The following is a 14,517-nucleotide window of genomic DNA, read 5'->3' on the forward strand; positions in this document are numbered from 1 at the left end:
CTCCCACAGAAATGTAGTATTATTGTAATATAACTACATGCACAAAGTTTTTCACATGCAGCCAGCCAGATTTTATTACTCCTTTAGTAATAAAAAGCCGCTGAGTTTTCTCATCAGCGTTAATATTCGTAATGACCTTATTCTGCCCTCTTGTGTCATAAATTCAGTATAGCAACAGTAGGAATACATAGGTGGGGAGCACTGCTGGATTTATCTCCTCATTGTTGATGGAGAAGAACTGCCGATTAAGTTGGGAAAGTCTTATTTCCAAAACAACGGCAGATTCTAAGATCATCACAAGGAAATTGGTAAGAACAATGTAGAACAACCGAGGAGAAGACTGAGTTTTATATTGGCATGCACTGAGAGAGTGGAAAAAGTGCCTTATCTAAAATGGACACCTTCTATTTTGACTGAAATTTACAGCTGCCCATATGGACAAGCCAAGTGCCTTCTGTGAAAGGTTTATTGACAGAGGGGACAAGGACTGAGCTTAATGGCCACAGAAACAAGAATGCTTAAATGAGACCATATGAGGCTTTAAAACCTTCGAACCCTGTACCAAGTGCCAAGCATGGTGTAGGCAGCATGATGCTGTGGGGCTGTTTTAGTGCCTGCAATGCTCAAGGACCACATTTGACACAGACTTGTTTTATAATCCATAAAGCACTCAGCTTCAGGAATGGCCTTCCTCAAAGCACAAAACTTTATAAAAAAAATCTTTACACTATATGAAAATGTCAGGTCCGTGACAAGTAAGCAACTGATTTAAATCAGGTCTACCAATTCTGCCAAGAATATAGCAGTAAAATATTTGAATTTGCCAGAAGCTTGACAATGGAAACAAAAACTGTGTGTTTTCTCTAACATTTATTTAAAAATAAATAATTAAAAGCAGAACAATGATTACATTCATGCTGAATGTATGCGAATGTATAAGTGTTACTCTATAAACATTACTAAGCAGCACTGAGGGAGTAGGTTATTCAACTGCATTAGACATGGTTTTTGGGCATTGCTTGGGTCTCTTTACAGAATTCCATAATTTCTTTCTCTTTGCCATTTTTTCTTTCCTCTTCTGAGCATTAGCAGCACAAAATCTGGAAAACAGCATAATTCAGTATATATTTGAAGGTTCATCCGAAAGAATTGGGGGCAGACTGTCAAGGATAAACTAAGATTTGACTGACTTGTCTCTAAGATGATGTGCGCTGAATATTTTTTCTAATGTATTCCTTGAGAGAGAGCTACGTTTAGGCTATACCAGCTCTCAGACCATGAAGGGTGTCTAGCTGCTCAGAGCTGGCTGATAACAACTTAAAACCTGTTTCTGACTGCTTATCTTTGGGAGAAATTCAGCAGTCTGGCTGTGGCTGCTGGAGTCCGGATCCCAATTTTTTTTCTTTTCCCTATTTAATATTAAAAACTCAGCCTTGCTGTACTTTTTCGGTCTGTCCACTTTAAGTTGAGTGTTCTACCTCAATCTGTTAAATCAGGACTGCAGGAAAACCCATCTAATCCTTTTCTATATTTGCATCTCTTTGCACCAACTCTCTACGCCCCTGCAAATTAAGGTTGGGGGGGTGTATTATTAAATTACAAGGAGAGTGCATTTTGAGGACAGCAGTTCCAGGCTCAGCTGATGTGAGTAGTAAAAAAAACAAAAAGAGCAAAGTTTTATCTGTTCCAGCAGAAGCTTATTTTAATGACCACATGCTCTGAGAGTGTGACCTCGCAGTGTGGAGACGTCCTTTAGAACTCCAGAAATACTCCAGTGGAGATGGAGCATTCGCAGTGCCCACTGACATATTGAATCCTCTGGTCATCATCTGACTCTCACTGAAAAACAACAGTTACAATAACAGATTGGTATTTAGTGAGTCTTTTTGCAGCTTCCTGAAGTTAGCATTAATCTCAAGGGACAAACCCAACATCTGACTGGAAGTAATGTTAAGGTTCTGGAGGGGGCCAGATAGAGTTCTGACCAAAATCTGATGCAAAAAGTTTAGGATTAGGGTGATAGCAAGAAGACCATCAAAGAAGATGAATCTTTACAAATACCAGTGGAAACATGTAAAGGGCTGGTCATCAATTATAAGAAGTGTTTGATTGCTGTAATGCCAAATAAGGGGGTTCCATTAATCATTAAAAAGGGTATAAATAATTTTTACCATTGATTTTTTTAATAAAATATAAAGAAATGCAAGTTAAAACTCCTTTTACATTGTTTTACTATTTCCTGAGAGATGCCTGTCTCATTTCTTCTCACAAGGAAACTTCTCAGTTAAATAAACACTTTAAATCTAAATATGCCAGGGGCATAATTTTTTCTGGGCTTAACTGTATTTCTGCTCTCTGCAATGCACACAGGTCCTTAAAACATCAAAAACTTTAAATCTACAACTTAATCAAAACTTTGTTCTAAACAATTTTTTTTAGGATTTATTAGGACTAGATGAGTAAAAGGACTGTAAATGTTTTCTCTTAAACAATGATGTACCTGTTGAACTTTTACATATTTTATGACATGACAACCACTTAGTTGTGTTTTGTGTGTCTGACCAAAGCAAAGTAGTGCATTGTGGTGGACCGGAAGATAAAATATTTGTTGTTTCTTTAAAGTTTTTTTCTTGTTGTTGTTTTTTTTTTTTTTTTTTACAAATAGCATTCTGAAAAGTGAAGCATGCATTTGTATTCAGCCATCTCTGACATTGCAAAATAAAATCCAGTGCAAGCATTGCCTTGAGAAGTCACGTTATTAGTAAAGGCTTAAGAGAGGCCTCCTGTGTGTAATTTCACAACAGTCTAAATACAGCTGGTCTCTGAAGGCCTTGCAGGTTTGTTGGAGAACATTAGTGATCAAATAGCATCATGGAGACCAATGAACACAACAGACAGGTCAGTGAAAAGGTTTACAGTAATTTAAAGTAGGGTAAAGTTATAAACAATATCCCAAGCTTAGAACATTTCACAGTGCTCTGTTCCACCCATCATCTAAAAATGGGAAGCTTAAGGCCCAAATGCAAACCTATCAGGGCATGGCTGTCCACCTAAACTGACCAACTGGGTGAGCAAAGCATTAATCAGAGAGGCAGTCACAGCTCATGCGAAAGAATCTGTCAACATGGAAACTCTTAGTCATGTACTCCACAAATCTGATCTTTATAGAGCCATGGCAAGGAGAAAGTCACAGTTGAAATAAAGCCATAAAAAGACTGTTTAAAGTTTTCAAAAAAAAAAACAAAACATGCAGGACACAGCAAACATGAAAATGGTGCTGTGGTAAGTTAAAATCAAAAACCTTTTGGCTTAGATTTCACCTGAAATATTTTGGTCAAAATATTGCACCATGGTTACAAAGTTCCACAACTTCTATCTCACCTGTGTCTTTTAACTCAGCTCAGAGCTGTACAATCTCAAATTTCCACAGGCTGTTTTTCCTGTATTACTGATTAAAACAGCTTATGGAATTTCAATAATAAATACAAATATTCCAGCTGCATCTCTGACCATTAGTGCCCTGTCTTAAATCTTTCTCCTCAAATGCTCCACCACTTCTTCACCACCAGAGAGCAGAAGGAAAAAAACATAATTACATGAATTCTTCACCTGGTTATTTAACGGTGAAGCAAGACCACATTTATGTCAATAAATCATCCTATTTAAATTTAGAGGACGGAACAGGTTATCTTAGATTTCATTTATTGATTACTACTGTGAGTTGTGTAATACCAAAACTATCGACAATATGCTAATATCTTGTATTAATTGCCTTTATTTGCACCCAAAAATGATTTTCTGAAGCAAAGAAATTGCCTTTGTCTTCTATTTTTGAATAATATGACAAGAAGAATAAGTAAATGCTGCAAAAGCACAAACAAACAATAGAGAAGAAGCCTCTGCCTGCAGGGCTTAGTGCTTTGTCTGATTGATGCAAGCTCATCCCTTATTAGGCTGATCACCTTTGTGAAACCCATTAAACAGAGAATAAGCTCCGCATTGAGCACAACAAACAAAACAAAGAAACATGTTTATTGCATGCTCTGAAAACAAATCAATATTTATACAGTTTAGGATATAGACTGAATGTCAACATAAGAAACAGCACACTGCAGACTGATAAGAGACAAAGCATATAATGGCAAATGGTGGTTAGAATTCTGCCTGAACAGTTTTTCTTACAACGTTCTCACAGTTCAAACAGGTCTTTACCCAATCCTCTTATGATTGATAATAATGTCTTTGTTCCCCTGAATTAAAGGCAAAGATCCACAGGCTGATTGTTATCTGTGAACATTTTGGAGTGTGTGAGACGCAGGAACAAACTCGCAGTTTCACTAGACGGTAAACATTACCCAGAAAGGCTCTTTGTGCAAACTTACATGGTCAGTGTGTTGATGATTACAGAGTCCCGACGACACTAAAATTTCCGTTCAGACGAAAGAGTTCCCTTACACATAGGCCTGCTCTAAATGGCTGCATTTCCCCAACTATAACACGGTAACAAAGACAGGCCAGATGTGAAGCTTTGTGTAAAGTGTGTTGAAATGTGAATACTGGCATTGGAATGGAGGGTTATGTCGTTGATTTCCCTTACATTTTCAGCGAACCCAGAGAAAAAGTAATTTCAGGTTGCAGGGAAATGTAACCGGTGGTTGTGCATGTCAAGCTATTGCTTTCATGTGTTACCTTCTAAAAGAGACAGGTTCTGGGTGGGAATGAAGATTGAAAGGTTTGAGCGGAGAGTGAGGAGGGGCATGATCCTTTTCATTGGTGTCGAGTGCTGGGAGAATAAATGTGGCAACTATTTCATAAAGGCCCAGACACAGACACTGTCCAATATTTTACAACAGTAGAGATTAGTAAAAACATGTAACAAAATTGGAAAATGTATGGAAAAAAGTCTTGAATGTGATCTTTATTTTAATCAAATCTGCAATAAAAGCAAGCACAAAATAAAAACCATCTTAAAAACATGAAGCTTCATAATTGATTATCATAGTTTCAGGATTTAAAGTACCAAAACACAGAAAGGAGTTAGGCAGGATCACGAGACGTGTGGCTATTTAATAATAATAATTTAAAATAAGTAAAAACCTTTCAGACAGAAATATGAAGAAACCAGGAACAACTGCACCAAGATGCTGTAGAGTAGAGGGATCTTGCAAAGACTGACTGAAAGGTAACTTAAATGCTGAGTAGGATTAGTGGAGTAAGGGACTGGTGATTCAAATTAACACAATGTGGAACAACTATGTGAGAATGAATAAAAAGCTTGGGGAGGGGGTATGTAAACATTTCATGGAACATGGGTAAATAACTAGACAGAACATGTACATATTCCACAAGAGGAGAGAAAATTGCTTCTCCCAGGCTTTCAGCAACAACATGACTCTGTTTTTGCAGCCCTGCCTTGGGAGTTATTGTAGCTTGTTCTTCACTCGTCTTCTGCTCAGATTTTTTTTTGTGTCATATCTGACAAATATTGTGTAATTGGTCAGAGATTTGAAATGTCCGTGACTATTACACTGGCATATGCTGCATTTGGAGGGTCCATTGAGGACTTTCCTGAAGTGCTACTGTTTTTCACCATATGGTTCTGGCAGCATTCATAGAATTAAAGGAAGAGATTTAAATGAAGAAGGATACCAGGACATTCAGGATAAGAATCGTGCATCACACTGCCAAGGAACCTCTACGTTACCTTCAGAGGCAAACACCTGACTCGAGTCCAATTAAATACCAATAGAAGAAACTACAGATTATAGGTCATAGAAGAGGGCCACCAGAACTTTAAAGATGTTAAAGGTATATTTACTTGACTATGTGCTCAATATCTATCTCCCCACTGTATATGCTTTTAGACTATTAGACATTTTCTTAATTTGAGTAGATCTACACATTTCAACATGTTTCACCTTAAAATATTGAATTTGTATGCACAGACTATGCTTCTTCATGAGAAATCCTTTTTGCACTTTTATAGTGGGCATCATAGCTGTGGTGTGCTTTTGTGTGTGAGTTACCCCAAATCTCCACACTCCACATTCAGGCTTGATAAAACACTCTGGTCTATTATTGCTTGTATTTGTTTAATTTGAAGCTTTTAGTAGAACATATAGCTCAAATGGAATGAATGAAATGATCTTAGATTAGTTCTGGTACCTGGTGATGTACAGGGTGATTTTAGCATCTTCATGCTGCAGGGCTTTTGAATAAAATATCTTTTAGGATAAAATGTCAGGAAATATCTTGTTTCCAGGAAGTTACTATATAGCATCTAGTTCTCCTTCTTACGTGCAAGATTTCCATTGGATTCCCTTGCATTTACAGGAATTTATAACATAAAGTGCCTTTTGTTTGGTTAAAAGAAAACAATACATGACTTTCAACTTATTTTACAAGCAACAACCTGAAAAGTGTGGCAAGCATTTTATTGTTGTAATTATAGATGCAAGCCTTTTGTGGTATGTCTTTACAAGCTTTGCTCATTGAGAGACTGACATTGTTGCCTCTTCTTAATTATAAAACACCTCAAGCTCAGTAAGATAGGATGGAGAGATTCTGTATACATCAATTTTGAAGTCACAGAATCTCAATTGAATTTAGATCTGGACTCTCACTGGTCCATTTTAACAACCAAATATGATTTAAGTGAGCCATCCAATTTGGAGATTTGGCTGTATTTTCAGAACTCCAAGGTAAACCTCTGCTCTAGTTTTAAGCCTTTTGCAGCAGCTTAAAGGTCTTCTTCCTGGATTGGCCCTGTTTTAGCTCTATCCAAGTTCCAATCAATTCCTGCTGAACCAGCTGAAGAAAAGCAATTCCACATCATGACACTGCCAACACCATGTTTCACCCTTAAAATGGTGTGTCTAGAGTGAAGTGTGCAGTTAGTTTTCAACCACACTGTGTGGAGACACAAAAAGTTATATTCTGGTCTCATCTGACCACAGCACCATTTTCCAGATGTGTGCTGTGTCCCCTGCATGACCTGTGGCAAACTGAGAACAGCTTTTTAAAGCTTTTCATTCAGCAATGGCTTTCTTAGTGCCGCATTTGTTGAGTGTGAAACCAATGGGTGTAAATTCTTTGCAAATAACTGTAAACATATTCTTGTGTTCATAATTGCAAAGAATTCATGTTGATTCGCTGCTACAGAAAATGTATAATTTATGACCTGCAGATGGATTGTGTGTAGTGTTAAATATTTGTGGCTCTTTTGTGTGTCCTGTATTTTCTAATTTAATTATTATCAGTATTCTTGAAGATCTTGATTTCTTTTTTTTTTAGGTTCCAATGCTTAATTCTTACTTATCCTGTGATGAAGCAGTAAACCAGGTTCAATCATTAAACAAACTACAATTGCCCTCCTTCAAATTCGCCATTGTGACCAAAATGTAAAAACCACTTAAATTAATGTATTTTGGTGTTTTCCTGTCACTCTGCTCTTTATATCATCCCAAAAATCCCTCTTCAAATGCTTAAATTTATATCATCTATATAAAACTTTACAGTCATTTACGGCATACATGCTCAGATTTTATGCAAATGTTAAATTTTTCGCATATCTGACCTCTACAATGTCATTAGTTGGCTGTTTTGAATTTTTCACTGAGCCGTGCAGTCTCAAACCTCAAAGTCTCCATGTGGGGCCTTATCACGGCACAGCAGCTGCCACGCAGAGGGAACCCCATATCCTGCACTGTGAGAATATGACATAAATATGCGGCTGAGCTTTCAAAACTTTCATTGTACCTATTAGGTGGTAAAGAGCTGCAGGGATTAGCCAGAGTTTGACTGCTAATTGGTCACATGGGAACAGAACAAATGTCTGTCTGTCCAGACGGTCACTATAAGAATCACATAAGCAGGTGCTCATCAAGATGTCTCTTTCTTTTGCTTTGGTAATAAAAAAGCTGGAAACAATTACAACCCAAGGTTGCAGGTGAAAATGTACAGGGCTCTCTAATTTTGTTTAGCTTGTCATGATCTTTATACCCTGACTTTGTTCTGTCACACAGCCTTTCCCTGTACCCAGGTTTTGCTGTTCAGTGCAATCTGCTTTATGCATTCACTTCAGTGCCATTCTTACATGCAGAGGTATTTTTGTCTTGTTAAATCCCAAGAAGAATGTGTTTGTGCGTTTAGGGTGAAAAACAGCTGGAAAATGTAAGGCTGCGCTTTGTGTTTCAAAATAACAAGCCTCTGAAAGCCCTCTAATCAGCAAGCATTTGAAATGTGAAGAAGGAGAATGGAAAACTAAATGTGTCTACAAGCATAGCTCAGGGTTACATCTAAGAGTCAAGGCTGTCTTGTTTGTGAGTTTGGACATTTTCAAATATTCATGTTGGAAATTTAGCAGATTTTTTTAGCAATGAAAAATCTTTTCAGAAAATTAACTCATAAAGGTTTAGGAATTAAAGTTCATAAATAGCCATTCATCATGAAGTGTATGCTCTCATGGATAAACTGATGCAGATTGAACCTTCTAATATAGCTATTTACACTGGTTAAAATAAATACTGAACCCATTAATGATTTTTTTATTCTGTAAATATTATTCAAATTTTTCTATTGACATAAAATTCACATCAGATGTCAGCACCAACCCAAGTAATCCATACATCCAAGAGAATAAACAAAAACTGGTCCACAAATTAAGTTATGGGTAAATAACTAGAATGATACAGGTAATAAGGATTTAATACACACACTTACAGAAATGTATTAAATACTTTGTGGAAAATATTTAATGTTAATGATAGCTTAAATAAATTTCCTATATGGAATAACAATTTAAATGCATTGTTCAGGTGTGATTTTAACCCTTCCTTCCACCAAAATTGTTATAAATTCTTAAAGGTTGTGGGAGTCATTTGTATGCACTCTGATTTCCAGTTCTATCCATAGATTTTTAATTGGACACAAGTCAGGTAATCAACTGCATCATTCTACTTTAATTTTTAAGAGTTCCTTTGGCTGTGTGTTTAGGACTTGTTTAAAAATCCACACTTGTTTCATCTACAGATTCTTATGAAGTATGTCCCTGAACATTTCTCCATTAGCCATTCCTTCAGTTATTTGAGATCTGCCAGTATCATATGCTTTAAGACAGCTCACACCATTATGTTCCCACCTGCAGATTTCATATATTTGTACCTCCCAATATGTCAAATCTATGCTTGATTCTTCTTGAGATTCTTATAATTAATCTCTTGGTGTATTTAATCATTTATCCTTCCTTTGATTTTATGAGCGCTGTCAGTACCATATGCTGAAAAACATACATCATGATGTTCCCACCTTTAAGCTTCACTGTTGGTTTATTTGGGGTGAAGATCTGTGCAATTTCTCTTTCGAGCAATGTCTATGCAATGACATCCAAAGAGTTTACCTTCGACCTCATGTGACCCGACAATATTCCCTCAGTATTTCACTGACTTTCCCAAATCTTCTGCCACAATCTTTAAACAAGCTTCAACATGCTTTTTCTTCAGTAGTGGAGCCTTGTTCTAGAAAGTTAATTTATTTCAGTAACTCATTTCACTAAGTGAGACACATTATATCTAGATTAATTAAACACAAACTGATGTTTTCTAGCCTTTTTAGTTCTATTAATTATGATTTTCCAGCTAATTAGAACATGGCATTTAAGATTAAAATATTACATCACACCAATAAAAATACAATTTTAATACAGAAATTTTAATCTGATAAACAAGCTTCTTAGAAGCTCATATCTATTGAATGTGTCTGTATTTCCAGGTTTTTCTTAAACTCTCTGCGAGTGCTACTTGGCTCTTAGACCACTCTATTGATTATTCTTTTGACCTCGTTGCCAGACATCATATAAGAGGCACCTGGCTGCAGCTTGTTTATAATGCGATAATGTTCTTTCCACTTCCAGATTATGCCTCAGACAACACTTACTGAAACAATCAGAAGTTAAGAAATGTTACTGTAACCTTGCCAGTAGTATGTTTCACAACAGTCAGACTGAAGGGCTCTCGGCTTCTACTAGTAGTACCACTCTGTGCAATTCTTTGGTAATAGGAAACCTTTTTATAGGCCATCAATTAATATTAAACCAGTTGAAATTGATTTGCAAGTAGCAGCATGAATATTTTCTCAATGCCGACAGATTTAAACTGGTTTCTTGGGTTTATAGGCCTTTTAATACATCCTTTTCTTCATGTGTTCAATATGTATTCCCTGTACTATTCCACTTCACAGCACATAACTATTTGAGTACTAATCTGCTTTGACTTATTTGTGTCTGTTGATCGCTTGGGTTGTCACCAACATCGAGATTGGCATTGCAAGTCATTAGGTTTATAAATGCTAAAAAATATCCAAGTTACCATATAGTTTCTGAAAAGAGCAACAAGGTTGGGCAACATATTTTCTTCTTTCCCGACCAACAGCTTGCAGTTCTGTTTGCTTTTGTTAAAGCTCATTATCTGTTCCACATGCCCACACTGCTGCTTAAGGAAATAACTTAGGAAAATTTGCTTTTTGCAATGTAAAGAAAAAGGCTATTGTTCTTCATACCTAATGGGTAATGGTGAGGTTGCAACTGTACTATTTTCTAATTGAGGATAGGTCAGCATTATTTAGAGATCCATATTGAATACTTCAGAACAAACTGCTAAATAAATAAGAGAACAAATGAATAAATAAATAGATAATATTCACACTGTAGATTTCTACAGAGATCTGTAAATAAGGAAGGTCATTACAGTGGTTTAATATGATGAAAACAGACTGAATAATGACACTGTCCCTTTAATTAAGGAATAAAGCCCAAAGCCAAACATTTATATCATCCCTGCAGAGAGCACTGGCAGCTGCATGGTCAGACTGGATACGTAAACTGTAGCTATATCCTCTTTATGTATTTTAATCCAACTCATTTATTGTAAATCGACATTATGCAGTACATTTGTGTTTCTATGGTAGACCATTTAAAAAACCACGACAGACCTGGAGTTACACTGCCTCTTCAATGTAACTTTCTATTTTCTCCCTTTTTGTTTTAAATACTTAAACTAAGCAGGATTTTCCTATCCAATTAATATCTGAATTTTCATAAGTAGAATGTAACAACTACTGATGTGCAACTTGTTACATTATCTAAAGTAAATGAACAGATATTATAACAAAACAGATATATTTTCTTTTCATGCCACTGTCTAGTTTATGTATATTTCAAAGGGAATTGCAGTGCCTTGCAAAAATGTTTGAAACTCTGTGAACGTTTTACATTTTATCATGTCACAATGTCAAACTTCAACATATTCCAGTGGGATTTTACATGACCAGCACTGTAAAACCCATCATCTGATAATGGGATAGTTGTAGCACAACTAAAAACTTACAAGAATATTATCATCAACCTAAACTGACATGTTGAATGACAGAAAAGCATTAATCAGAGGAGCAGCCAAGAGGTCCTTATTGAGCTGAAGGAACTACAGGGGTTGGACAATGAAACTGAAACACCTGTCATTTTAGTGTGGGAGGTTTCATGACTAAATTGGACCAGCCTGGTAGCCAGTCTTCATTGATTGCACATTGCACCAGTAAGAGCAGAGTGTGAAGGTTCAATTAGCAGGGTAAGAGCACAGTTTTGCTCAAAATATTGAAATGGACACAACATTATGGGTGACATACCAGAGTTCAAAAGAGGACACATTGTTGGTGCACGTCTTGCTGGCGCATCTGTGACCAAGACAGCAAATCTTTGTGATGTATCAAGAGTCACGGTATCCAGGGTAATGTCAGCATACCACCAAGAAAGACGAACCACATCCAACAGGATTATCTGTGGACGCAAGAGGAAGCTGTCTGAAAGGGATGTTCGGGTGCTAACCCGGATTGTATCCAAAAAACATAAACCACGGCTGCCCAAATCACGGCAGAATTAAATGTGCACCTCAACTCTCCTGTTTCCACCAGAACTGTCCGTTGGGAGCTCCACAGGGTCAATATACACGGCCGGGCTGCTATAGCCAAACCTTTGGTCACTCATGCCAATGTCAAACGTAGGTTTCAATGGTGCAAGGAGCGCAAATCTTGGACTGTGGACAATGTGAAACATGTATTGTTCTCTGATGAGTCCACCTTTACTGTTTTCCCCACATCCGGGAGAGATGTGGAGAAGCCCCAAAGAAGCGTACCACCCAGACTGTTGCATGCCCATAGTGAAGCATGGGGGTGGATCAGTGATGGTTTAGGCTGCCATATCATGGCATTCCCTTGGCCCAATACTTGTGCTAGATGGGCGCGTCACTGCCAAGGACTATCGAACCATTCTTGAGGAACATGTGCATCTAATGTTTCAAACATTGTATCCTGAAGGCAGTGCTGTGTATCAGGATGACAATGCACCAATACACACAGCAAGACTGGTGAAAGATTGGTTTGATGAACATGAAAGTGAAGTTGAACATCTCCCATGGCCTGCACAGTCACCAGATCTAAATATTATTGAGCCACTTTGGGGTGTTTTGGAGGAGCGAGTCAGGAAACGTTTTCCTCCACCAGTATCACGTAGTGACCTGGCCACTATCCTGCAAGAAGAATGGCATAAAATCCCTCTGACCACTGTGCAGGACTTGTATATGTCATTCCCAAGACGAATTGATGCTGTATTGGCCGCAAAAGGAGGCCCTACACCATACTAATAAATTATTGTGGTCTAAAACCAGGTGTTTCAGTTTCATCGTCCAACCCCTGTACATTGTTCAGGTGGGAGAATCAGTCAACAGGACAACTATCATTCACGCACTCAAGAAATTTGGCATTTTAAAAAGATCTGTAAGAAAAAAGCCACTGTTGGAAGACGGCCATGCAATTTGCTATTATGCAATTTGCAAATATGTAAAAGAAGGCACTCTGGTCAGAAACAAAAAAACCTAACTTTCTGGCCTTCACACAAAAGGCCACATCTGGTTGAAAAATAACTATGCACATCACACTACACTCATCAATCCCTATTTGAAACAGGCTGAGGGGAGCATCATCGTGTTGGGAGACTTTTCTTCATCAGAAAGAGGGAAGCTTGTCAGAGCTGCCAAATGGCTTTCTACTTGCACAATAAAATAGGAGATTTTGAGGGAATCAAAAAGTAGCCTTTAGAATTATTAAATTTTTAATAAACCACATTAGTTTGTAAATCTAATGTTTTAGATGATTTCAAGAAACGAAAAGTGAGGTGTTAGTCATGATTTTCTTGTCAAGGAGGCTCCAGTAGCTGTATGCAGAGGGGATGCTCTGCATCTACCCAATTTATTTGAGTGCACTGATGACCATTGCTGTAAAACTGTATCCTCTCTAATTAGGTAATTGTTAGCATTAATCAGTCTCAACTTACAAGCTTTAAATATGTATTTCAGGAAATAATGCTTGCTTGTGAAAAAAAAAAAACATGCTATTATCCTGTGATTGTTGTGCTCTTTTGTTTCATTATTTTAATATCGATTGAATTATTTTACCTGTTGGGACAAAAATTTAAGTCAGTTTTAAACAGAAACTCTAGAAACTCACAAATTTATTTATTTATTCTGTGGTTTGAATTAATCAATTCAATTAAAATTATTTTAGGAAATTATTTTATTAAGTGACTGACCCAGTACCCAGTGAATGGGTCCAACTCAAACCATCTGAGCACACCCATTACAAGTCAGTCAAGTTTATTAACTGAAACTGTTAAATCCATCTACTAATAATCTTAGCCTTGGCAAAGAATGTTGGTCTAAGGTTTACAGCTTGGGCACAATATTATCTCTCAGGTCAGCTGTCCTTATATGCAACTTGGTAGGGAGATGGGGGACTGTTGAAGAGAAACAGCAAACAAATTTGAGAGCTTCTTTAGGATTAATTGGAATAAAAGTGTTTTTAGGGTATGAAAGTATTTTTTTAGCTTGAGCTTAGTTTTTACTGTTGTCACTGTTTTTCTGATTTATCTCAAACCTATATGGTTTAAATGAGTTATAAGTTTTCTTTTAGCTAATATAGTTAGCATGTATCAAAATCATCTAGTTTAGCTAGCACAGGTTTATATTGGGGACATTTGTAACAGTTGTTGCAACTATCCCCATTATTATAAAACAGACCACATAACAGTATTTCTTTAACATTTGTTTATTAGTGTTTACTTAAATATAATAAAGTTAATTAGGTCATAGCTGGGGCAGGAGGTTTATGTGTGTGTGCATGCGTGCTTACAACTGTGTTTATGTACTAAGGAGGATAACGTGAAAAGTATCTTCCTCGGCCCAGTATTCTCAAAGGTAAATTATGCATAATGATTGCATGTACTGACAATTAACAAAATAAAAGTTAATTGGCTCACAATTTGTTCCATTCTTATTATGTCTTTATGTGTTTTATATGAATTTGAATCTTTGACATCTGCATATAAGGCCTACTCATGTAGACAAATAGATCATTGTCATCTGATTGAAACTGATAACACTGTCATATTATTATAACAATTTTTTTTATAAAAAT

The sequence above is a fragment of the Girardinichthys multiradiatus genome, chromosome 11 (assembly GCF_021462225.1).
Source record: "Girardinichthys multiradiatus isolate DD_20200921_A chromosome 11, DD_fGirMul_XY1, whole genome shotgun sequence".
NCBI classification, from domain to species: Eukaryota; Metazoa; Chordata; class Actinopteri; order Cyprinodontiformes; family Goodeidae; genus Girardinichthys; species Girardinichthys multiradiatus.